The sequence below is a fragment of the Ictidomys tridecemlineatus genome, chromosome 5 (assembly GCF_052094955.1).
Source record: "Ictidomys tridecemlineatus isolate mIctTri1 chromosome 5, mIctTri1.hap1, whole genome shotgun sequence".
Classification (NCBI taxonomy): Eukaryota; Metazoa; Chordata; class Mammalia; order Rodentia; family Sciuridae; genus Ictidomys; species Ictidomys tridecemlineatus.
The window spans coordinates 18,931,478-18,956,258 of NC_135481.1; the positions used below are offsets into that span (position 1 = coordinate 18,931,478).

The 24,781-nt window shown below is 43.4% G+C and overlaps 1 protein-coding gene across 5 annotated transcripts in view; it reads left to right on the forward strand.

The window, feature by feature from the left end:
* Dapk2 (death associated protein kinase 2) overlaps positions 1-24,781 on the forward strand; it is a 113,375-nt gene that overhangs the window by 11,065 nt on the left and 77,529 nt on the right. The window lies entirely within an intron of this gene.

Here is a 24,781-nt window from a genome sequence, read left to right on the forward strand (position 1 = left end):
GTGGTGCACTTCTATAGTTCCAGCTCTGAAGGCTGAGGCTAGAGGATGTCTAGAGTTTAGGGCCAGTTAAGATAATAAAAGATCAGCAACATTAACCCAATAGATATTTTTATTTTTATGTCTTCCCTTCTAATCTTTCTGAGGATATTTCTCATATCCGCACACCCTTCCTCTGTGTGTTCCCTGGAAGCACATATGTTTGCACAGAGTTTGCATTCCCCCTATGTGCTAAGCAGGTTGGAAAGACCGTGGAGAGCAGGACAGGAATGGCCCTGTCCCTGGAAGAGGCCAGGGATGATATTAGACCTATCTCATATTTGATTATACTGGGTTTTTTATTTGTTTATACGCTTCGAAGGCAAGTCCACATCTGTTCTCCTATTTTGAGCATCATTTAGTACTGAGACAGAGGCCAGAGGTCCCAGAAACTTCTGACTTATCTTGTTCTTCCCCCACTCTTGGAAAAATTATACTTTTCCCTTAAGGTCCAAATCAAATGCTATCTTCCCAACAGTGATTGCCAGGAACCACCCTCCATTCCCTCCCACCTTCTTCTGGAACCCTATCTCTATTAAGTGAGAAAAAAAATCATCAAACCTCATATTACACAAAAGGGTTTATTTGGTCCTCTTCCTTGTTGGACTAGCAGTCCCTCCAGGTTGGACTTCTGTGTTTTTCAGCATTTATCCATCTGTCCCTGCTACTGTGATGTCTATCCCAGGCCTTTTATACCCAGCACCCACGGACACCACAGTTCAACTGCGGAGCTATCTGGAACCTGCCTTAAGTTAACGATGAGCCAGAAAACCCTCCTTCCCATAATATGCTGAAATCCATGAGCGTACGGGACATCTCAGGTACAAAGTGGGAAATGGAACATAAAAGTTACGTCCACATATCAGACACACACTGTTATATTTAATTCTTATAACAACACCAGGTGAAGTGGTTATTCCCAATTTGCAGACGAAGAAACTCGGTCTCTAATATGTTAAGTAATTGACTCAAGAAACACAGACTTGCCTTCTCAAGGAGAAGTCAAGTGGGACATTCCACTCTGTGTGACCCAGCTAATCTCAAAATATGTCAGAAAAAAAAAAAAAGCCAGAAACTTCTCTGGGCAGAGCCCTGTCTTTTATCCTGGCCCCGGATGTTTGTACCCCTCGGATCACATGCATGCTGGCATTTCCTGCTCTTGGAAAAGTAGAAACCACTGGAGTATGTTAGGAATCTGCTGTTCTCCTGTCAGTCTGTGCTGAGCCCTTCCCTTCTTCTGGAACAGCATAAGGCGGGTTCCATTCCCATTTGATAGATGAGGAGAATGAGGCTCAGAGAAGTTAAATAAGGTACTTACGGTCACACAGTCTGAAAAGGAAAGTCAGGATTCTCTTCTAGATCTGTGAAACTGGAATGCCTGTACTCTTTCTATGGGAATTTCACTATTTAATCAGAATCTATCTGGGAGATTCTTCAAAGGTCATCTGTTCTAGTAGCAGCCAGGGCTCAGGGTAGTGGGGTAGAGGTAGTTTTTTTTTTTTTTTTTTAAACCAGTAAAGGGGACTCAGAGAATAAAAGACAGAGCAATATATGCATCCTCTTCATGGTGCAGCAGCTAGGACACCCCAAGCCACAAAATTCCCTTAGTAAGATTCCATCTTTCAGCCTCAATGGAGTTCTTTTACTTCTAAGCCTTCTAGTCACAGGACAGTGGCCCAGCTCAGGGAGGAAAGTGGTTAGAAACAGGGGAGGTGGGTGGCAGGAGTCAGTAACAGCCCCCTCAACATCTAGAAGCCAGGAAATACCATCAATTCTGGTTCTGTCAACACCACACAGCAGGCTTCAGAGAGAGGGTCCTCACCTGGCTCAGAAGTCCTTTGTGGCCTCTGACCTGTGGAGTAAATCAAAGCATAGGCCTCCTAAAGGGTAAAGGGATTGTGAGTGCAAAACACCACAGTTCAGCACAGAGGCCTCTTGTTCCTCAAACCATAGGCTTGAGAACTTCCAGGGCCTGGCACAGACTCGCTTGGAGTTAGTGATAAGGAAGCTTCCTCAACCATAGCTGCACCCTAGACAAGCCAGTGCTTTCCAGAAGGTTAGTGGGTGTGTGGATGTGTGAGTACATGCACATCTGTACTCTAGGTCATTATGGCAGTCAACAATAAATATTCTCAGGCACCCATGATATGTTGGACAACAAGATGGATAGAGGAGACTTAGGAATCAGGCCTTGCCCCACAAGATCTTAAGGCTCAGTTCAGTCTCAGGGGTGTTCTCCTCCAAAGATGAAATGAGCAGAGGGATTAGACCATGTGCTAATGGAGAGACTCCAAAAATATGTGCCAGGAGTTCTAAGGAGGAAGCCATCACTCTGGGTGGGACAGCTCCTCATGGTCTAATGTGGGAGACTGCAGTAATCTCTTTGAGTAAGGGCTCTGCCCGGACTTGGGCCAGAGGCCTGGGCTTGGGTAAGAGGGCAGGAGGAGAGGGTGAAGGGATGGAGCTGTGGAGAGGACAAACTGCAGAGGGCCCTGGATGACAGAAGCTGTGGATGAGGGAGGGAGGCGCTTTTATCACCCATTGTTAGGAAGACAAAGCACAAAGCCACTCAAACAAAGTGGTTGCATTGCACATGCTTCAGTCAGAAAGCAGCTCAGCACCCAGTGCAAATCCCTGACCCTGAGGGGTGGGTCTCATTGAGCTCTGTCTACAGTAGGAAAACTGTAAGGACTGGGGGAGGTGTTGTGTGGGGGTGACTGAAACCATTATCTCCCCACCATCTGCTGGATATCCTTTCTCTTCTACTTACGTGTTACCAGTGTGTAAACTTTGTGTTGTGGTTTTTTTACTCATGTTATTGATTTATTTATATCTTCCTATGCATTGAGAGTTCATATACTAAAAAATCTTTTGTTTTGAAATAATTTCTGATGTAATAGGAAAGTTATGAGAATAACAGAACTCTCATGTACCTTTGACCTAGATATATGAATTTTAACATCTGTTTGTCTCCTCTCTTTCTCTATCTTCCTTTCTTCTCTTCCCCTCTTTTCCTCTTCCTGCCTTCTTTCCTTTTTTTCTGAATCAGGCTTGTGTTTGTATCTCCCATTCTCTGACCTATTTGAGGGTAGGTTGTAGACATACCGCCTCTTCATTCCATAATATTTCACTATGTATCTTGAGGATGTGGACATTCTCTTTCATCACCACAGTATAGGATCATATGTGGCATCTTGTTGTCACATTTCTTTAGTCTCCTTTAAGCTTTAAGCTGGAATTAGTCCTTAGACTTTTTTTTCCCCCGCTTTCATGATGTTGGTATTTTTTAAGAATATTGGCCTTTTTTTTTAAAAAAAAAAAAAAACTTTTTTAGGGGCTGGAGTTGTAGCTCTGCCGTAGAATGCTCACCTAGCACATGGGAGACCTGGGGTTCAATCCTCAGCACCACATAAAAAATAAATCAATAAAAAAATAAAATAAAATACTTTTTTAAGTTGTAGATGAACACAATACCTTTACTTTATTTATTTTTATGAGGATCTAACCTAGTGCCTCCAAAATGCTAGGCAAGCACCCTACCACTAAGTCACAACCCCAGCCCAAGAATACTGACCTTTTTTAAAATAAATACAATCCATAGACTTTTGTTAACATCATAATATTGTACTACATAGGCATTCCTAATTTATTTAACTTTCCCCTGTTGTTTTTCATTGCTAAAAATAATAGTATTTCTGTGAACATATTTGTTTAATTTCCTCTCTGCGTTATTTTCTGTTGGGCGTACTCCCAGAGGTGGCATTCCAGGGCAAAGGTTGTGACTGATTTGCTTCATGGTTGAAACTAGAAATACTGAATCAGCTTACGTTGTCACCAGCACGTACTTATTTCCTCATGGCTTTGCCGACACTCTGTCATTGTTTTTGTGTATTTTGGGTGGGTTTTATAAAGCTACAGTAATATTTTCATTATAGGGAAATTTGAAGAGCTTGAAGTCTTCTGTACTTTCCCCTTCATTCAAACCTTATTCCTTATGCTTCTTAATTTTTTTTATAGTGTTTGTGTTTCATTTGCATTCATTACATTTTCATGGATAATTTTAAGTTTTGATAGCAATAGGGTAGGTAATCACCATTTTATAAGTGATGAAAGAGAAGCTTGGGGATTCTCCCTGACCCAGGCCTAGGCACAGAGTTCTTCCCTATAGAATGACAGCATTTCTTCCTCTCACCAGAAATAGAAGGAATGCATGGTCCTTGGGGTCTCCAGAACTCCCTAAGGAGTTTGCTTCTTTGTCTCTGCTTTTAGAAGCCAGCTGGGAGGGTCCTATTGGGCAGCTTTCTGGGAAAGTGCTATTGGGAGAGGGGTGTTTGGGGTAGGTATGATTTTGAGAGGACCCAGGAGTGAGCTCTTATTCTCCTCCTTGCTGAGGAGACCAGAGTGAGGACTCTGAAGCTCCCATCTTCTCAGCTCTAGCAAGGCACCCAGGGCTTTGTGATACAGGTAGGAAGCCCTGTGAGACCCTGCAGCTTCCAGCGCCTTCCACAGAGGGAACAAGCTGTGGCCTCAAGTCTCTCTTCTAATGCCTCCTTCCAAAAAGGTTTTGAACCCAAGACCTTTACCTTTCAAAGGCTCTTATGTTGTCTAGTCCAGTGGACAGAAAACCGTAGCCCTACAGCCAAATGTGGTACCTGGTAGTCCTGACCTAGAAATGCAGATGGTTTTATGGATGAACATTTCCAATCAATTTGATGGTAGAGAACTTTAGATCCAAATTAAATGAAATACTACTCCTCTTCCCTGTTTCCATTTTTCTCATTGGAATACCTGTAATACAACAAAACAAAAACAAACTACCTTATTTATTTATTTAAATATTTTAAAAATTATAGATGGGCATATTATCTTTATTTTACTTATATGTTTATCTTTTTTTTAAAGAGAAAGAGAGAGAGAGAGAGAGAGAGAGAGAGAGAGAGAGAGAGAGAGAGAGAGAGAATTTCCTCAATGTCTATTTTTTTTTAGTTTTCAGCGGACACAACATCCTTGTTTGCATGTGGTACTGGGAATCGAACCCCGGCTGCACGCATGCCAGACGAGCATGCGCTTGAGCCACATCCCCATCCCTTATTTATTTATCTTTATGTGGTGCTGAGGATCAAACCCAGTGCCTAAACATGCCAGACAAGTGCGCTCCCACTAAGCTCTCATTTATTTATTTTTAAAAATTTTTATTTTTTTAAAAAATAATTTATTAGTTGTTGATTATTTTATTTGTTTGTATGTGGTGCTGAGAATCAAACCCTGTTCCTCATGCATGCTAGGCAAGCGCTCTACCACTGAGCCACAACCCCAGCTCCCTCCCATTTATCATTACTATGTTTTGGATTTTATCAATTAAAAGCCTGTAGAAGTTTTGTTTTCTCCTTTGTTATCTAAGTACCTAGCTGGTACCTTAGATTTTGCTTCCTGGCTCTCAGTACCTCAAGTATTTACCATCTGATGCATTGCGCACCTGCTCCTGATCTCCTCCACTAGGAGAACTTTTTGAAACTGAGACTACTAAGGGGTGGCAGCCTTGGGGAAGTGGGAGGAAGGAGTCAGCAGAGGCCCCCTGCCCCATTCACCACCCATGAGGAACCTCCAGGGACTCAGGGTTATGGGAAGCCTCATTTCAGATCCACTGCCCACCTTGATGAATCCCACCCTCTCCAGAGAGTGACTAGGAAGAGGGGCGAAGAGCTCCACATCAGGGACTGCCTTCTCTAACCCTGGCCCTGCGCTAGGCACTGGGGTACATTACATGATTCAATCTTCCTGCAGCCCTGTGGGTTGGTATATTTCCCATTTTATAAAGGAGGAAGCTGAATGTGGGTGTCAGAGCCAGGATTTAAACTCATAACTCCTGACTTCTGTCCAGTGATCTCTTTGAGGTACCAAGTTGCCTAGGATTCTCTTTTTCCCAGGGAGCCTAGGTCCCCTCCAGAGAATACAGAGGAGGGTGATAATATTGCTTAGCCTTCTTGGTAGTTTAATGGAAGCTGCTCAGAGTCAGTTTGTCCGGTGTCTAATCATTTCCAGGGCTGGCTCACTCTCGATTGCTTGCTGCCAGCATCTAACCTGGAACCCTAATCTTGAATCCTGAGCTCTCTGCCCTTGGTGACCTGGGCAAAGGGCCTGGAGAGAGATGAGACATCCTTCTCTCCTTGGGGTGAGGTTTGTTTAGCACCTAGGGGAAGGGTCCCTCCATAGAGAGGAGGATGGCCTGTGAAGGAGCTGCCGTGTGGCCCTTTTGGGAATCTAAGTCCCTTCATGTTTTCCAGTCTTGGGGTCCAAATAGGAATGAGGAACATTCTATTCCAGGGCAACAGGACTTCCTATTTCCCAGCCTAGCCTTCTGGAGGCTCCCCAGGGAAAGCTTACATCTTTCTTCATGCTTCAGCCCCTTCCTCCTTTGAGACAGGCTGTGTCCCCTCCGTAATCCCAGAGACCCAGGCCTCTGTCTGAGTCTATCCCTTGCCACTGACATGGGCTGCAGGGTAAACTGAGTTTCATGTAAGGTTTGAAGGTGATGAGAATTTCTGCATGGAAAAGGACACAGCTTAATACTGAGTAAGAGACACCTCTGCTCCTGCGACTGGTGACTTCTGCCATGATTCTGGGGTCTTCCAGGACCCTATTTGAGGCCTCAAATCTGCTATCATTCTTTATAATTTACTGCTCAAGGGAGACACCCCTTTTCTTCCACATGCAGTCATGAAACTCCATGTTGTTAACCACTTCTCCATGAGTAGATGCTGGGCTTCTCTTTCACAGAAGTGAAAAAAAGCACAAAGGTGCTTTGAAGTTTTTCCCAAACAGAAAGGCATCTCTGACCCACACAGTTGGATCTTCTGCCTCCTTTAGCAAGTGGTAACAGCTTTGAGCAGCTTTCAAAATAGCAATCTTGCTACAGAAGTAAAGGGCATGACCTGGCATGAGGGGAAGAGCCCAGCAAATGGCCAGATATTGATGCCCTTAGCTTAGAGGTTCAGTGGTCAGTTGTTTTGAAGAGCTGAATTAAGCAGCTTCTCCTCTGTTACCTCATTTGGTCTTGAGAGTCCCCATGTAGGGCAGGCAGGCAGGCAGATGGGAAATCATTGTCCCTATGTTACTGAGAAGAAAACAGAGGCACAAAGACCCAGTTCTTGCCCTCAAGAGCAAGAGGCCATATGGAGTGGAGATAAGTTTCATAAATATAGTTCCAAGCAGCAATGTTAATATGATTTCTTAAAGAAAGAGATTTTATAACCCACCTGCTAACTCTGCAGCATTTCTAGAGTTTAGATCATGAAATTATTCCTGTCTCCTCTGACTTCTCTCTGGAGTCCACACATACATCTGAGAATATATCAACTCCCCGCCAGTTAGGAAGCTCTGCCAGGCCCTGGCTAAATGAACCTGGCTCACCCCCCTCTTGTGCAGTTCTCAGTGCTGCTCTTCAGGCCATCTCTGTGGGGCAGTTGAACCACCCCTATCTAGCACATGGTCAAGAACTTGGCCCTCAAGCCCAAGGGTCAAACCTGGGAATGAATCCCAGCTTTACTGCTAACTGACTGGGTGACCTTGGGCAAGTTATTTCACCTCACTTAGCCTTGGTTTTCTCATCTGTGAAATAGGGAATATACCCTGTACCTAATCAGGCCAGGATTTGAGCTGAGATCTCTTCTGACTCTAGAGAACTGATGAAGTTACAGCTGAAACATGCAGCGCAGTGGTTGTCATCCCAGGCATATACCTCAGAATCACAGAGGAGGGTTCAAACAAACAACGAACATGCATGCCAACTGGTCAATTCTTCAGAATGGAACTTGAGACACATGTAGGCTCTCAGAGTTGTTAGCTTATTCTGTTCTTTCTTTGATTAAAAAAGACTCTTTATTATCCTTTGTCCTTGCCTTTACTCACAATAGACCCCTCCTTAGACCTGTTCGTGCGTGTGTGCATGTGTGTGTACCACACTCAGAATTTCTTTTTGGCTAAAAGTCTCTTTGTCCTTACACCCATAGCACCCTGCCCTTCGAGTGGAGCTGGACTGGTCCTTGCATAAGTGGTCCCTCATTGAGAGAGGGTGTCTCCTGACCCAAGAGAGACTCATTCATTGGCTACTTGATATCCTAGGAGGTGGCTGGGCTCAGAAAGCTTTGCCCATTAGGGTCCCTGATAATTAGCTAAAGTCAATTAAGTGACCTCTCTCTGGGACTTGATGCAGAGTATGAAAAGGAATGAAGGAGCCACTAAAGATGGAGTGGACTTCATAAACCAGTTCCTTATGGCTTACTTCACATTCTTTTTTTTTTTTTAAACCAAACATTTATTTATTTATTTAATTTCTTACATCATGACCATAGTGGAATGCATTACAATCATAATTATCCATCCACAACACCATTTTTCGTAATTACTTCCCATTCTTGTGCATGTCCTTTCCAGTGGCCACCTTTCTCTCAAAGATCCACCATAGCATGCTTTCTCTGTGCTCAGCTAGATGTCACCTGTGCACTGAGCCCTACTCAAGTTTTGCTTCCTATAGCAGACAGGGCTGGGTGCCTCTATTCTATGTCCCAAAGCACAGGTGGATACCCCTGTTGTCAACAGGGTCTCATTAAGTTGCATAGCACCTCGATTTTGCTGAGGCTGGCCTTGAACTTGTGATCCTCTTACCTCAGCCTCCCAAGCCACTGAAATTACAGGTGTGCACCACTGTACCCGGGTATCATTCTGTATTTATTTCCTAGTGTCTTCCTCAGAGGTGGGCACATAATAGGTACACAATAAATGTGCAAATGAGTTATGGTTTCATTTGGCTCCCAGGATCTCTATTCTGCCTTTGCCACTGTGGTTTTTGTCGAGTTTCTTCTCTCTGGTCTTTAGGCCCTCTTTTGGTATTACAAAGGGGCTGGGCTAATGATCCCCTTAATTCTAAAATTCCATGATTCTATGAAATACCTATCAAGCACATATTGAGTAGAAGCTTCTTCAATGGACACTAAGAGGAGAGGAGTGAATGCAAAGATATAGTTTGTGTCTTCTAGGAGCTTACAGTAGGGCTATAGATAGAAACAAAACAAAACAAAAATCCATGGATGTGTCAGGCTCAACAGCAATTCAGAAACTGTCAGAACATCATATAGCCAGAACATCCAGATAATATATGTGCTATGGTTCAGAACAGGGAGCTACCTTGGTGGCCTGGCCTAGCCAGAGAAGGCTTTGGGAAGTAGAAGCTAAGTGGAGCATTGAAGGATGGATGGAATTTGGAATAGGCCAAGCAAGGAGAATGGACATTTCAGGCATAGATGGACTTGAGCCCTCCAAATGGACCAGAAAAGACTGACAAGTGGATGATGGTAGGGAAATAGTGGATGAGCCCAGAGTAGCAAGCAGAGCATGGGAAAACAGCTAAGCTAGCCAGGAAAGTTTTGTTTTGTGGTCCTGGAGGTCAAACCCAGGGATTTGCACAAGCTAATTGCATGTTCTAGAACTGAGCTACATCCCCAGCTCTTTTTAAAACTTTTATTTTAAGATAGGGTCTCATTAAGTTGCCTAAGTTGGCCTTGAACTTGAGATCCTTCTGTCTCAGCCTCCTGAGTAGCTGTAATTACAGATATATGCCCCTATAATTAACATCATTAAAAGTTTTAATAGTATTGGAGACAGGTGCAATGGCACATGTATGTAATCTATCTACTCAGGAGGCTACAGCAGGAGGATTACAAGTTCAAGGCCAGCCTGTCTTAAAATAAAAATAAAAAGGGCTGGGGATGTAGGTAAAATGATTGCCTAGCAAGGTCAAGGCCCAGGGTTTAATCCCCAGTGCTGTAAAAATAAGTTTTAAATAAATTGGTCATAGGAAGAGGGTGAGGAGGACATGGATGGGACTATGGATGATTTAATTTTTTTCACTTATAATTTTCTGTATAAGTGAATCTCTTCTAAATTTACAATATTTAGAATGCATTCCTTGTGTGACTTGGAACACATAAATTGCTTCTTAAAAGTATTTTATGCCTAGGAGTTTGGACCTTCTACTGATTTTGAGCTGGAATGTCAGGAAGAAAGGTTAATGGGATTGGATGGAGAAAGGGAAAGGGGACCAATCAGCCAAGAAAAAATTGCTGTAGAGAACATGAGGTGCCGCGGACCTGGAAGCTCTTCAAGGATGAGGTGGAGGCGTCTCTGTCATGTAGCTTTCACACAGGAGGAAAAGGCTCAGGAATCCCTTGCGGAGGACCAGCAAGTTAGGATGACAGCATCTAAAGGAAGGTGAAGAGCTAGCCAGGCCCAATGGTGCGTGCCTGTAATACCAGTGGCTTGGGAGTCTGAGGCAGGAGAATCATGAGTTCAAAGCCAGCCTCTGCAAATTAGCAAGGCCTTAAAGCAACTTAGCGAGACCCTGTCTCGAAATAAAAATACAAAAAAGGACTGGGGATGTGGTTCAGTGGTTAAGCACCCCTGATTTCAAAAAAAGAGAGAGAATGAAGTGGGGAGGCCTGCACACCTGTGCCTAAAAGTGAAATTCCCATATATTTGCCAATTAAATTCTGTATACCCCAAGGGTTTAGTAAGAGTTGCTATCATCTTAGAAGTAGGACTTACACCATCATCTAGCTCATTCAGAGCTCTTTAGGATAACTTCTAGATTTTAAGGAGTACCTTCTCCACAGGAGAATTCACCAGGCACAAATCCTTTCTAGGGCATTGGAAAAAGTGACTTGACTTTCAAAAAATCCACTTTTTGGGCTCTGTCTCACTAAGTGTTGCCCTTTACTTACTTATGATACCAGTTACATAGTTATGAAACAACAAGAACCCCCACCCTCCCACCGCCAACAAACTTACCTGTCTGGTGAATGAAGTACACTTGTAGCTCAAGCCCTAACTCTAGCTAATGCTGCCTTTAGAAAACTATCTAAGACTATCGAGTTTGGGAAACCTTCTCCAAATGCTTAGTGCAAAGGTTGTGTGTGTGTGTGTGTTGGGGGGGTGTGGGTGTGTGTATGCATGTGCACACTTTATTTTTGCTTTTGGTATTAGGAATTGAAATTAGGGACACTTTACCACCAAGCTATATCCCTAGCTCTTGTTATTTTTTATTTTGAAAAAGGGTCTTACTGAGTTGCAAGGCTAGCCTTGTGATCCTTCTGCCTCAGCCTCCTGAGTTACTGGGATTAAAGGGGTGCACATTTGCCGTTGGCTCACCTTATGCTGTGAAGAACATGACCATTAATTGGGAAAAGAACTGTTACTAGTTGCAGGGGTGCTCATTTAGTGATAATAGTTGTATATTTATTTGTGCCTCTACAAGATTGCCCATTAGCCAGCACCTAATGTATAATATTGTTGATTGGTTGACCCTTGTTAACATTAATTGGATAATCCTTCTAAGATTGTACTCTATGCCTACTTTATATGTTTCTGATATTTTTACTTTCCTTTTTTTTTTTTTGTCACCTTAGCTTCCTCTCTGTAGGATAATGCCTAGACCATGTCTTCCCAATACAATATCTGAGACAGAGTCAGGAATAATTGGCTCATAGATTAAATTGAAGAATGTGGCTAACTTAATCTCATTACTTTGCCCATTCTACCATGCAACCATTTACCTCCTAACCTTTCTCTATGCTAACTGCTTTTTTGTGTGTGTGTATGTATGGTGCTGGGGATTCTAACTACTCTTTTTATGAAATATTCTTTTCCTTCTTCCAAACACCTTCTCTCTTATTACCCTTTCTGTCTTCTATTTACATAATTCTTACCAGGCCTCCAGTCCAGTGAAAATACTTCCTTTCCCTCTGAGGACTTTCCATGCATTCTTCTTCCCAGTCCCATCCATCTCTCCGGCTTTGAGCATCTATAGCCCTTAGAGTCTGAGCCTCATACATAATTGTTCTGACATGGAAAATTTTCTAGATGCTCTTTCTGGATGTCAAGCCAGACTGTGAGCCTCTTGAGCACAGGTCCAGGTTTTATCTTTGAAGTTCCTAGCACCTCTAGCATATGGACAGATCCACACTCAACAAAAATGAGGGCTTGTGCAGTCATAAACTGTTCTCAGCCAGCACTGAGCCTACAAGGGTTCTGACTTTGCATCTGCAAGCCCAGGAGAAGGTAGAAATGCAGCAGCAGTGTTTTCATCAAGACCCAGCTCACATGACCTTCTTTGTTTTCTTGCCTGGAGGGGGCAGGGCAGAGAAACTGGTCAAGTGTGCAGAATTGTTTGACACCCATTGACTGAATAGAATGCTCACTTGTGTTTCTTCTTATGTGTCAGGATAAGCCCACATTACAACATCTTCTTGCATGGTGTGAGCCTGGTGGCCCCTGACTTGCTTCTGCTTCTCCAAGAAGTGTCTGAACCTGGTTCTTTGAAATTAGTTGGTGGACCTATTCCCAGGGAGAGAAGGTGTCAGGACCTCCCTTTGAGGGCAGGGCTTCCTCCTTAACTGAGAAGGAAGATGAAGAGAAGTTCTATTGCCAAGGAGCTTCCAGATAAGACTTGTGGCTTTCTTGGGTTATCCAAGGATTGGAAGAGTAGAAAGATACATCTTTGGCATCTGGGTCATCAGAAATAGACTTGGAGTGAAGAACTTGATTTAGGTCTCACTTTGGCCACTTTCTTTATGTGTCAGGTGTGGTATTTTGGTGGTAGAATTGGGATGTCAATGCAAGACTCCTCACTTTGGGTTTTTCAGTCTTTTCACTAGTCCTCAGAAACACTATAGTCATTTGATATCACACCAAATCACCTATTTGTCCTTTTGATTTGTTCCTTTTGGTACCCAGGTTGCTTGGAATGGAGACTTTATTCCAGAGGACTACTGTCCATGGGCTACCCCAAAACATGATTCTCCTGTATTTTCTCTCTATGGGTGCTTTCCTCTAAGCCTCAGACTTTCTTGGGTTATCCAGTGGATGTGTCTCTTTTGGCATCTACACATCCTTCCCAGAAGAGGCAGGCAAAGTGATGTTACTTTAGTGAAGCTATAAATACCTCCCCATAGTTAGTGCTTAATAAAAATTTGTCATATCAATAATTGCCAGCAAGAGAGCTGATGATGCCATGGTATCCCCTTAATCATTAAGAGACCAGGCCACTGGTCTTAGCAGCTGCAAACTCAGAGCCCTTGTGGGCTCAGCACTAGCTGAAGACAGCATATGACTACATGAGCCCTTTTCACCTTTTGGTGAAATTGACCTTCTCAGAGCAGCCTCTGCCCGATTTCCCATCCTGATGAGATAGGTTCTGTTTCCCACAGCCTGATGAGATAGGTTCTGTTTCCCACAGCCTGATGAGATAGGTTCTGTTTCCCACAGCCTTCTCTGCTATTTCTCTATGTTGATATGTTCAGTGAGACAGTGTGAGAGTGTTGATGTGGAAGCAAGGGGATCCTGACTTCAGTTATGGAACTGCATGTGTTTAGACAGGTCCTTTTCCCAAGCAGAGCCTCAGTTTGTCCATTTCTTAAGTACCTTTTAGCCTAGCATCCTAAACTCCTGCAACTTCACAATTATGTTGAAGCATCCCAGCTGGGCCAGAGACCCAGCTGTTCAGTTAAGGCCCAAATCACTCACCTAGTGCTATGGCCTGTGGCACAGTAAAGCCTTCAGGTGCCACTGAGACTGCTGCTGCTGCTGAGATTAGACAAGGCGACTTGGCACCATATCTGTGACCAGTGCCTGTTTTAGCAACATGGCTAGTAAATATTGACTCTGGCATGAAAATGGAAAGCAGAGATGACTATGTTAACTCACTCAAAGGGTAGAAGTTCACCAATTCCATGATAAGACAAGATGTAGTTATGCAATGTATAGGTTTTTCTGTTAACAAATAAGTTGTGTAGCGGTGGGAAGAATGGAAAACAGGACAGGGAAACCTTCCATGCACAATCAACAGCTGTCTGCACTGCTGGTTCTCTTACTCATTTGTTTGTTTTAAAATAAATGTCATAGGAAAAAAAAGAATACACAAGGCTGGAAAGAAATATACTAAAACTCTCCCTGTGGCAGTCTCTAGCCTTGGTGAAATTACTGTGGATTTGTTTCTTTCATATACTTTTTTTTCTGTCTTTCTATGCTGTCTGTAATGTCATATGACTTTTATAATCCAAAAGGGCAAAGTGTTAGAAATAAAATAATTGTCTTTGAAGAATCCGAAGGAACTTTGAGAATCATTCAAGTACCTTCAACCTGTGTTATTTTGCCTGTGGTACCCTATAATACTGTAGCTTTCAAAAGAAAAGACCGTATAAGAGAAGCTACTCTTCTGAATAAACCTGATCTCAGTGTGTTTACTTATTGTTTTATAGCTATAAAAGCAGAATGTGGTGGGAAAAATTCCAATCATTTAAGATTTCAAGAGTATTTTTTTTTTAAGTCAACAGACACTTAACGAGTGCTCTCTGGTTGCCAGCCCTGTGCTCCACAGCAGCAAGGCCCCTCTGAGCCAGAACTGGGCAGGATTGAGGACAGGGCATGCTGGGAAGTGGTTATATGGGAGCTGGAGGTGGCAGAAAGGACTAGGCCTTAGAATGTGGAGCTCTGGGTGGGGGTGGCACCGAAATAATAATTACCACTGATTAAGCACCAACCGTATATCAGGAGCCTTCTACATATTGTTACTAACCTCATAAAACTTTGGGGGATGGGCATTAACTTTTAAGGATGAGAAAGCAAGGGCCATGGCAGTCACTTCTCCAAACCTGTGTCTCTCAAGCAGTTCAGGGTTTTGCAGTGGAGAACAGAAACCTCTGAAGGGAGCCCGAGCTAACAAATAGGTATGTGCAGTCCCTGTCCAGGATAGAGGGCCTTTGGAGGGAGAGGCACCCCCAAGTGTAAAACACAGACCGGCTGGAGGTAGTATCTTGCTGTGTCTACCCTGAACCTAGGACTGGGTGTGCCTGTCCTCCTTAGCCTTGGGAAAACCCAATGGGGGCCAGTTGGCCTAGGCTAGGGGGCCATGAGAACCACAAACTTACTGCTTGTGATGGGGGAGGTCATTTGTTGGGAAGCGGGGAGTTAGAGAAAGGGGCTGCTGCATCAAGGCCTGTGAGAGAGAAGAAGTTGGTTTTCTGTCCTTCTTTGTACCTGGTTGTTTAAAACAAACAGTAAAAAGAGGTCTTTTTTTTTTAATATTTTTTAGTTGTCAATAGACCTTTATTTTATTTATTTACATGTGGTGCTGAGAATCAAACCCAGTGCCTCACACAGGCTTGGCAAGTGCTCTACCTCTGAGTTACAAACCCGGCCCTAAAAAGGGTCTTAAGTTTATTTTGCTTTTTAGCTGGAATATTAAAGTTAATTTCTGAGTTTGATGCAGCAGTTGCGTCTTGGGGCTAGCCCTTGGGAACTTTCCATCTGTGCTGAAAACCTCTTTACCTGCAAACTGTGACTTGTGAATGCTTATGTCTGCTGCAGCAGGGGGAGGGCCTGCTCTCCGAGAACGGATATTTCCAAGTTGAGTTTCATCACTCACTGTTGGTTTCCACTGATTTTATCTTCTTAGGAGAAAGGATGTGTGTTTCACGGGAAGGGGTTGCATTTGGTGTGTGGTGTTTTTAAAAACTTTTTTTTTTTTTTTTTTTTTAAGCAGCTGAGTGGACTGACGCCCAGCAACACCCATTATGAAAATGGCTTGTCTTGTGGTCAGCATATTTTTGAGTTGTGGCTAGCATGATTTAGGTTTCCTGGCAAAGCCACGTAAATTTAGTAATTTGATGGTGAAGTTCTCAAAGTTACAAAAATGGAAAGGAGCTGTGGCATATGTGCTCTCTTGCTTTGGGGCCAAGGAGTCTGTGTTCCTCTGACACATTCATGTGTCTGGTTTTTCAATCTGAAGTCATCATTGCAAAAACCGCCTGCATTTGTGTAGAACATTATAGTTGACATATTCACATTCATTATCTCATTTGATTCTCGTGGCTACATTTCCAGATAAGCAAGAGTAACTGACCCTCTTTTACAAAAAAGAAGACTGAGGTTTGGAAAGATTAAGTGACTGGGTCACACAGCTAGGCAGCATCAGAGTTGAGGTAAGGAAAGGCAGGGAGGTTTACTCCCACAAGGTGTGGGCCTATGCAGGTCTGGAATGCAGGCTTTCTGGGTACAGGGAGGTGTGAGCACCTTGAGATCTCATTGTGGCTGTCCTATCCCCAGCAGGGCCACCTTGGGGTGGGCCTCAGCGTGGTGCTTTGCCCTCTTCTAGGTCTTCTGTAGCTGCTATCTCTGTTTGGTCTTTACATCTGTCCTGTGAGACTATGGGGAAGGTAGATGCTTATTAGCTGTCATCTTGTAGAAAAGGACAATGATGTTTTGAGAGCACCATTGCTCACTGAGCACCATTTATTCATTATTCACAAATCAAATATGTATTAGGTGTTTATTGGAGGCATCTAGGGGACTGAGGTCACAGCTAGTGGCTGGGGAAGAAGGACCTGAAGGCAAGTAAGAGGGAACACAGTAGGTTCTCAATAATTCTCTGCTAAATGAGAGATCCTAAGGCTATCCCCAGGTATCCACCACAGCAATGAGAGCAAGGTGGGCTTAGGCCAGTGTTCCAGAAAAACTTCATTATGATGTAAATAGTGGTGATGACAATTGCCACCACTTATGGCATACCTGCAGCATAGAAGGCTATATGCCACAGAAAGCCTGATGTCACAGAAAGCCTGTGGGGCAGCAGTTGTTTCCCCCACTTTACAGATGAGGCTGCTGAGGCGCAGAGAGGTCAAATCGCTCATATCCTAAGTCACCCTGGGATTAAAATCCAGGTTTTTAAACTCCAAAGTCAGAAAACTTTCCATGGAAGTACACTGCCTCTCTGCAATGACAGGCTCTGAGAATGCTTCGTGGAGAAAGCTAGTGCCAGTTTATTTTGGGAAACTCATGGATAAAGAAGATCAGGTGTGGAGGAGGCTCAGGTGTGTGGACAGGACCATGGCTCTGGGCAAAGAATCTGTGATGTGCTGTACACTCCATTGGTGGCAGCTGGTACCTGAAAGTGTGTCACCAGTACGCTGTTCATGACTCTTGCAGCCAGCTGGCCTGACGTTCTCAGAAGCCAGATCTACCTGGCCTCTGTGAGCCCTGTATAGCAGAGGCTGCTTGTCCCTTGAACATCTCCCTGAACCCCTAGCCTGCTTCCCTGCTTCCCCTTTCCCTGCTATATTTGTTTCCTGGGGCTGCCATAAAAATGACCACAAAGTGGGTGACTTAAAACAACAGACCTCTCATAGTTGTAGAGGTCAGAAGTCCCAAATCAAGGAATTGGTGGGGTTGGTTCCTTGTGTAGACCCTAGGGAGAAGCCATTCCATGCTTTTACTAGCTTCTGGTACCTGCTGGTAATTCTTGGTGCGGTGGTTTGTAGATACCGCAATCTAGACTCTGCTCCTGTCTTCACATTGCTTTCTCCTTTTGTGTCTCTATGAATCCTCCTTTTCTGTCTCATTCTTATAAGAACTCCTATCGTTGGATTTAGGGCCCACCTGGGTAATCCAGACAAGCTCATCTCAAGAGACTCTTTTTTTTTTTTCATATAAGGTAACATTCACATGTTCTGAGGGTTAGGACATGGACATATCTTTTGGGAAGCCACTGTTCTGCCCACTATACCTGTCCCTGTTTCCTCTTGGAGCTGCCTAAGATCTTTGGGGTCAATACACTCACTACAGACTGGGCGCCATGCCCATAGCAGCAGTCTGCTTTGCCCCTAGAAGTATCTTGGGGCCTTATGATCAAATGGGTCTTGGCTCCCTATAGACCAGCAATGGGAGAACCTTGTATAATGAGCTCACAGAGCCCTGGAATTAACTGCTTTTGAACTCCAGAATAGTAATTCCCACCTGGAACATGCTGCCCTTTTCCTGTGTGGCAAAGACAGGCAAGAGGGTGTTTTTGGCCTTGCAGGGCCCCATGGGTCAGCCAGGCTGTTTGTTCTCTTGCCAGACTACAGCTGGCACAGATCTCTGAACACACAGTACCCTTTCCTGGTGCCTTATCCTTATTACCCACGCTGCAAAAGTCTGCTCCTCCCTTCTGTCTAGACCACCCATCCTTTCTTGTCCACCTCCTTTTAGGGCTCTGCCTTACTGCATGCCTCTTGTTATCTACAGTATCCATCTTTGACTTCTCTCTTCTCCCTCAACTGTGGCGCAGCACATATTTACTTAATAGTATTACGCTATCTGAGGGACCATGTCTTGTTTTTCCAATGGAATGTAGGTTCCCCTGTGGCACACTGCCCGTGGTCTTTGGTAAATACCCATAGATGCCTCCTTGGCTACTTATCTGATCCAGTCTCTGTTCCTAAATTGTCGGGTGACTTTGAACAAGTCACCAGCTTTCTGAGATTTTATTTCTTCCTCTGGAAAACCAGTGTTAGACTATTAGGTACTCTTAAAGGTCCCTTTCTGGTTGAACATTTGTGATTATCCCAACAGTGCTCGGGTCCCTGAAGGCTCATGCCTGATAACAGCAGGATCTGGACCAACTTGAATGTTTAACTGTGTCCAAGGTAGGAAGGGTCAAAGATACTCATTCCTCAACCCCTGGCCCCAGCAGCGCTGCCTGCATAGGTAGTGTGTTCCTAAACGGCACACTGCAGGAGGGACCTTACTTCTCTCTATAAAGCAGCTTTCATAATAATTCTACTTCCCAAGGATCAGGTTCTCTCGGGTGTTGTAAGGCCATCTTAGAGGAAAACCAAGTAAACAAAGACTTGACCTGTACTGGTGCAACCTCAGCAAGGACACAGGCAGTTGTGTTTCCTAGACCAGAATCCTAGCTGGAAGGTGTTTCTTTCTGGCAAAGCTATCAACCACACCCAAAGAAGTTCTCTCATTTGCTAAGTGAAATGACTAATTACTCTTGAACTGGGAGATTTCTATCTGCTCACAATGGCATCATGATTTATTCATGTGAGGCCAGGCCACTTACAGGGACTGGGCCCTTGTTTCCTATGGCTTCCATGTGATGTGCAGCCAATTGTATTTTTCCAGAATCAATAATTTCTCAAATCCAGCTTGCTTTCCCAGTTGCTGCCAGGAAATCTATAACTCTGGTCACTTAATAACACCCTCATTCCCAGGTCTGTTGTCGTTTTAGAAAAAATGCATTCTTCCCTGGGCCTTGGCTTTTATGGCAATGTGGGGGTTGAGTTAAATGCTGTCTCAGGGACTTTCTAACACTTAGGTTCTTTTTCTTGCTTTTTTTTTTTCCCCAATAAATTTTATTGTGCCTATCTTAGAGTGATTTTGCTTATTTTATTTTTTGGTGCTGGGATGGAACATTCGTGCTAAGTACATCCTGTACCTCTGAGCTATACCCCCATCCTCAGGCTCTTTTATGTTTCTATCTGCTCCCAGTTAACCCTTCTATTTTCTTGAGGTATTTGCTTCCATAGGACTGCATGGATGATAATCAGAGACATCTCAGCTGCTTGGAAGCCTCTCTCCTGGTTTCACTATTTTGCCTAATTACTAAGTCTTAAATGCATGTAGTGTCATTTAAGCTGTTAGTTCCTGGCCTCTTAAGATACAGATTCATGTAATATCTTCCCGTTGCAGGCTTCCAGCCTAAAATCTCAGTAAAGAAGAACCAGGTCTCAGCCCTTGTATAGAGGTTAATGGCAGGCTCACCCCACCTCCATAATCCCATGCAGAGGGAAGGAGTTAGAACTGTCTCACTTTACAGGGTGTTTAAAATACTATTGTGGCTGCTTCTGCATTCTGACTGTGGAATGAGTCAGCTCTTTACTGATTTGGTTTCCATCATGTGAATTGGCTTGGGTGGGGGTCTCAGGCGTCCCTACAAGACCTAGACTAGGAGGGACAGTGATAATTTTGCTTCTATGGATTCTTTTTTGTGTGTTTGACATTATGACCACATCAAACATATAATTTATATCCTGTTTTCCCCAGTTATGTTGTAGTGTAAACATTTTTCTGTCATTTCTTCAATATATTTATTGACTATGCAGTGTTGCAGATAGAATTTTTAACATGATCAAGATTTAACTTTTATAGTTAAAAAAGAAAAACAGGGGGCTGGAGATGTGGCTCAAGCGGTAGCGTGCTCGCCTGGCATGCGTGCGGCCCAGGTTCGATCCTCAGCCTACATACAAACAAAGATGTTGTGTCTGCCGAAAACTAAAAAAAATAGAACATTAAAAAATTCTCAAAAAGAAAAAAAAAGAATAGAAAATCAGTTAATTAAAAAAAAAAATAGTTGCCTTCCACCATCCTCCTGAATCTCTCCAGTCCCAACTTTAGAAGTGACTATTGTTGAGTTTCTTGTATATCCTTCCAAAATTGTCTATATATATACAACTATCCACACGCATATTCTGCTTTAAAAAAATTAGATGGGATCAGATTACACACACATATAGGATTGGAATGTAGTTTGCAACTTGATTATTTTAATCTTGTGCATTTTCCCAGATTAGTGTGCATGTGTGTATCATATTTTCTCTCTCTCTCTCTCTCTCTCTTTCAATATGGGGAATTGAACCCAAGGCCTCATGTGTGCTAGGCAAGCACTCTACCACTGAGCTACATTCCCAGCCCTTTAAAATTTTTTAAAAATTTTACCACTTTTAAAATTTTTAAATTTTTGCCTCAAGGTTTTGCTAAATTGCCCAGGCTGACTTTGAATTTGTGATCCTCCTGCTTCAGCTTCCTGAGTTGCTAGGATTACAGGCATTATCACCACCCCCTCTTTATCGTGTTCTTTTCATCAACTTCATAGACTACCTGTTTTGGATGGATCATTATTTTTTTTTTTTTTAAAGAGAGAGTGAGAGAGGAGAGAGAGAGAGAGAGAGAGAGAGAGAATTTTTAATGTTTTTTATTGTTTAGTTCTCGGCGGACACAACATCTTTGTTGGTATGTGGTGCTGAGGATCGAACCCGGGCCGCGCGCGTGTCAGGCGAGCGCGCTACTGCTTGAGCCACATCCCCAGCCCTGGATGGATCATTATTAATTTAGCCAGTGCCCTATTGATAGGCATTTAAGTTGTTACTAAAATGAGCATTTTAAAAATTAAATTACTTATTTATTCTAATTTGTTATACACGATGCAGAACTCAATTGATTTCATATTACCCATATAGAGCACAATTTTTCAAGTCACTGATTGTACACAAAGTATTTTCACACCATTCGTGTCTTCATACATGTACTTAGAGTAATGATGTCTAACTCATGAAATGAGCATCTTTTCATACATACCTGCATTCCTCATTTACTCATGTCCTTTCTGCAAAATATGGTTCTGGGCATTGAAGATTCAATAGTAAACAAGACAAACTCTTGTGTCACCCTTGAACCTAGTATAACTGTTAAACAAATTCTAGAATGTAGAGTTGTTGATAAATTGATTTATCACACTTGTTGAATATATGCAGCATGTATACCACACAGAGTATTTGAATGAATATTTCATTATTTGATTTGTTTTTGCTATACTAGAGAATTGAGCCCAGGATCTTGCACATGCTAGGCAAGTGCTATGTCTGAGCTAATCCCCAGTCCTTATATTTAATTGTATTTTGAACCAGTCTTGCCAAGTTGCTCAGGCTGGTCTCGAACTTGGATCCTCCTACCTCAGCCTTCCAAGTAGCTGCCCAGCTTGATTGAATGATTGAAGATTTCTATACCCTTAGTCACAGTAGGGTCACCCTCTTTCCAGTGGCTAAAGATTCTGGAAGATGGCTTTAGGAAGGTGGCTCCAGCAGCAATGGGTGGTGGCAGTAGTGTGCACTTGCTAGTGTTTTAAAGGTTCCTTACAGTACGGCTTTGCCTTGTGTCCTAACAACTCTGTGTGGAAGTCAGAGTGACTCGTTCGCACTTTCTAGGAAAAAGTGGGATTTGGAGAAACCAAAATGGTGGAGCTGAAAGGGATTCCTAGCTCCCCATGCAGGTGTTTGGTAGCAAGGCCAGGCCAAGGACCCAAGAAGAAGGGCTCTGCTTCCTGGGACTTCTTTGAGTATCCCTCAGTTTCTGCCATCTAGATGAAGAAAGCATTTGTAAACTAGAAGAGAAAATAATTTTATCTTTTTTACTTTCTGTATGGAGATCGAGTTTTCAAGGCCTTTATATTTCATGAATGTACTTGGATTTACACTGTACTATTTAAAAATTTAAATGTAAATTTATTTAAAATAAGTAAAATTGCAAATAAGTTCTCCATTCACACCAGCCACTTTTCAAGTGTTCAGTGTGGCTGGCAGCTAGCACATTGGAGAGATACAGAGTATTGCCATCATCCACAGCACAGAGTTAAGAGTACCTGGAAGGCTGTAGTGTTGTTTTTCTCCTAAACACTTGAATGTTTGGAAGGGATTTTTTTAGGTCGTCTTCACTTTCTACTCTTAGGAAAGATGACTTGCTGCCTGCAGTCACATACTGAGAGTGCAAAAGTCCATAATTAGAACCAGACCTTTGCCTGTATTTTCTCCACTACAACCTGCTACATTTATCCCGAGATCCCCTTCACATATGGCATCATCTGTACCCTCGTTCTGCCCACTGACTGAACCAGAGGGTAAGGTCCAATGCCTTCTGTGAGCAGGGCCCTCTGCCAGGTAGCTCCAGGTCTGTGTTCACGCATTGTCCCCATGTCCAAGAGACCACAAAGAAAGTCAGGCACCTTAGCCCTCGGCATGGGGATGCTGTGACTGGCAGATTCTCCCCCAGGACTATAGGCCTCCCCTTGAACCTTCCTCTGATGAGGTCAAGACAAGCATCAACAGTTTACCTACAAGACTAGGGGTGGCTGGGCTGCTGCATTGCACACAGACACACTCACTCAGAGATCTGCAGGGCTCGGACAGGTGATGAGGAATGAGGAGCCGTGTGGCCTGTCTCCAAGGGTGGTACAAAATTGGAGATGCTGGCAGAGACCAAGTTTTCACAAGTGGAGGTGGGTAGACAAGTTAGAAACCAAAACTCCACAGAGGGGCTCAGAACAATTAAAGTTCAAACTCTATTAATGTAATTGAGAAGACCCAGGGGGGGCCGTGGCTGGAAGTGGTCTTTTGGGGTTAGGAGGTGATAAGAATCATTCAAGACTCAGAGATAAGGGGAACATCATCACATTGGAAGGGCAAGAATGTCCATACCTAGGCCTCATATATTTTATCTTCTAATCAACCTCTTATTCCTGAAAACTGTATAGATAGAAAAATTGGCAGAGAAAGCTAGGCAGCCAATAACTGCTGTTGTTATGACTATTTTTATTAGTACTAGGAGTAGTAGTAAACAGAAAGACATGAGTTAAAAATTATACCCGTAGGCAGTCTTTAGAGGTCAAAGAAACTGACCCATCTGGTATACCAGGATATTCCTATTGTGTATTTACACTAGCGGTTCTCAAACTTAAGTGGACTTGGGAACCACTCCCAGAGTTTCTGATTCAGTAGATCTGGGGTGGGGCCTGATAATTTGCATTTCTAACAAGTTCCCAGGTGATACTTATGCCCCTGGCCTAAGGATCACCTTTGACAGCCACTGGTTTATACTGTCAGAGGTAAGGGAGAGCTCCTTTTAAGTTTCAGTGGCATAGGTCTGAAGTTCTGTGTTCTTTTTACAAACCCCCTATCTAGACCCCAGCAGTGCTGACCAGAAACTGTACCAGAAACTGCTTTGTTGTTTCGTTCGTTCTTTCTTTCTTTCTTTTTTTTTTTTTTTGCATTGGCGATTGAACCCAGGGGTACTTTACTTTACTACTGAGCTACATTCCCACCTCATTTTATTTTTTGTTTTGAGACAGGGAGACAGGGTCTTGCTAAATTGCTTAGGGCCTTACTAAATTGCTAAGACTGTCCTTGAATTTGCAATCTCCCTGGGATTGGGCCTCCTGAGTTGCTGGGATTACAGGTGTGTGCCACTGTGCCTGACCCCTTTTATCATTTCTAATTATGATTGGCTTCCATTTTTAGTCCTAACCTTCACTAAGTTGTGGTTGTTGTTGTTGTCCCCCATCCCCAATCTTTTTTTAAATTTTGAAACAAGTTCTCATTAAGTTGCCCAGGCTGGCCTCAAACGTGTGATTCTCCTGCCTCAGCCTCCTGAGTAACTGGGATTACAGGCCTGTGCCATTGTGCCAGGGTCCTCTCTGTCTTGAGCTTTATATTGTGCTTCTATTAAAGTTGGTGTGGTGGCCACAGATGAAGTGTATGACATTGTCCTGCCCTTATACAGATTAAATCTAATTTTGGGGTCGGGGACAGACAAATACAGGAAAGAAAAGGGCACAAAAAGATAATTAGGTTACTCAATTGTTAGGAGCTGACATATTCAGAGCCAAGGATCCCTGGAGGTTGGCATGGTCAGGAGGACTTCCAGAAGGAGTTGGAACTTGACCTCAAGCAGGAGGAGTAGGACTTGGGTAGGCAGAAGGCCTCCCAGGATAGGCAAATAGAGATAGCAGAAGCCCTCTGGTGGGGCTTCCCTGGCTGAGCTGTGCCTGATTGGAAGCCAGGGTGTAATTGGGCACATAGAATGGGCCAGCTGATGAAAGGCCCTGGGGCCTGCCAAGGAGCTCAGGCTTGATGGGCAGAAAGAAACCATCTTGAGCAGAGGAGAACCTGATGACATCAGTGTGTAGGGAAGGTGGACTCAGGAATGTGGGTGGTGGATTGGGAGAGTGGGTAGAAGGTTGAGGAATGCTGGGTGTCTTGGTCTGTGAGATTCTACCTCAAGAGGATGGCAGATGATGAAGAAGATCTAAGTCCAATTACACTCA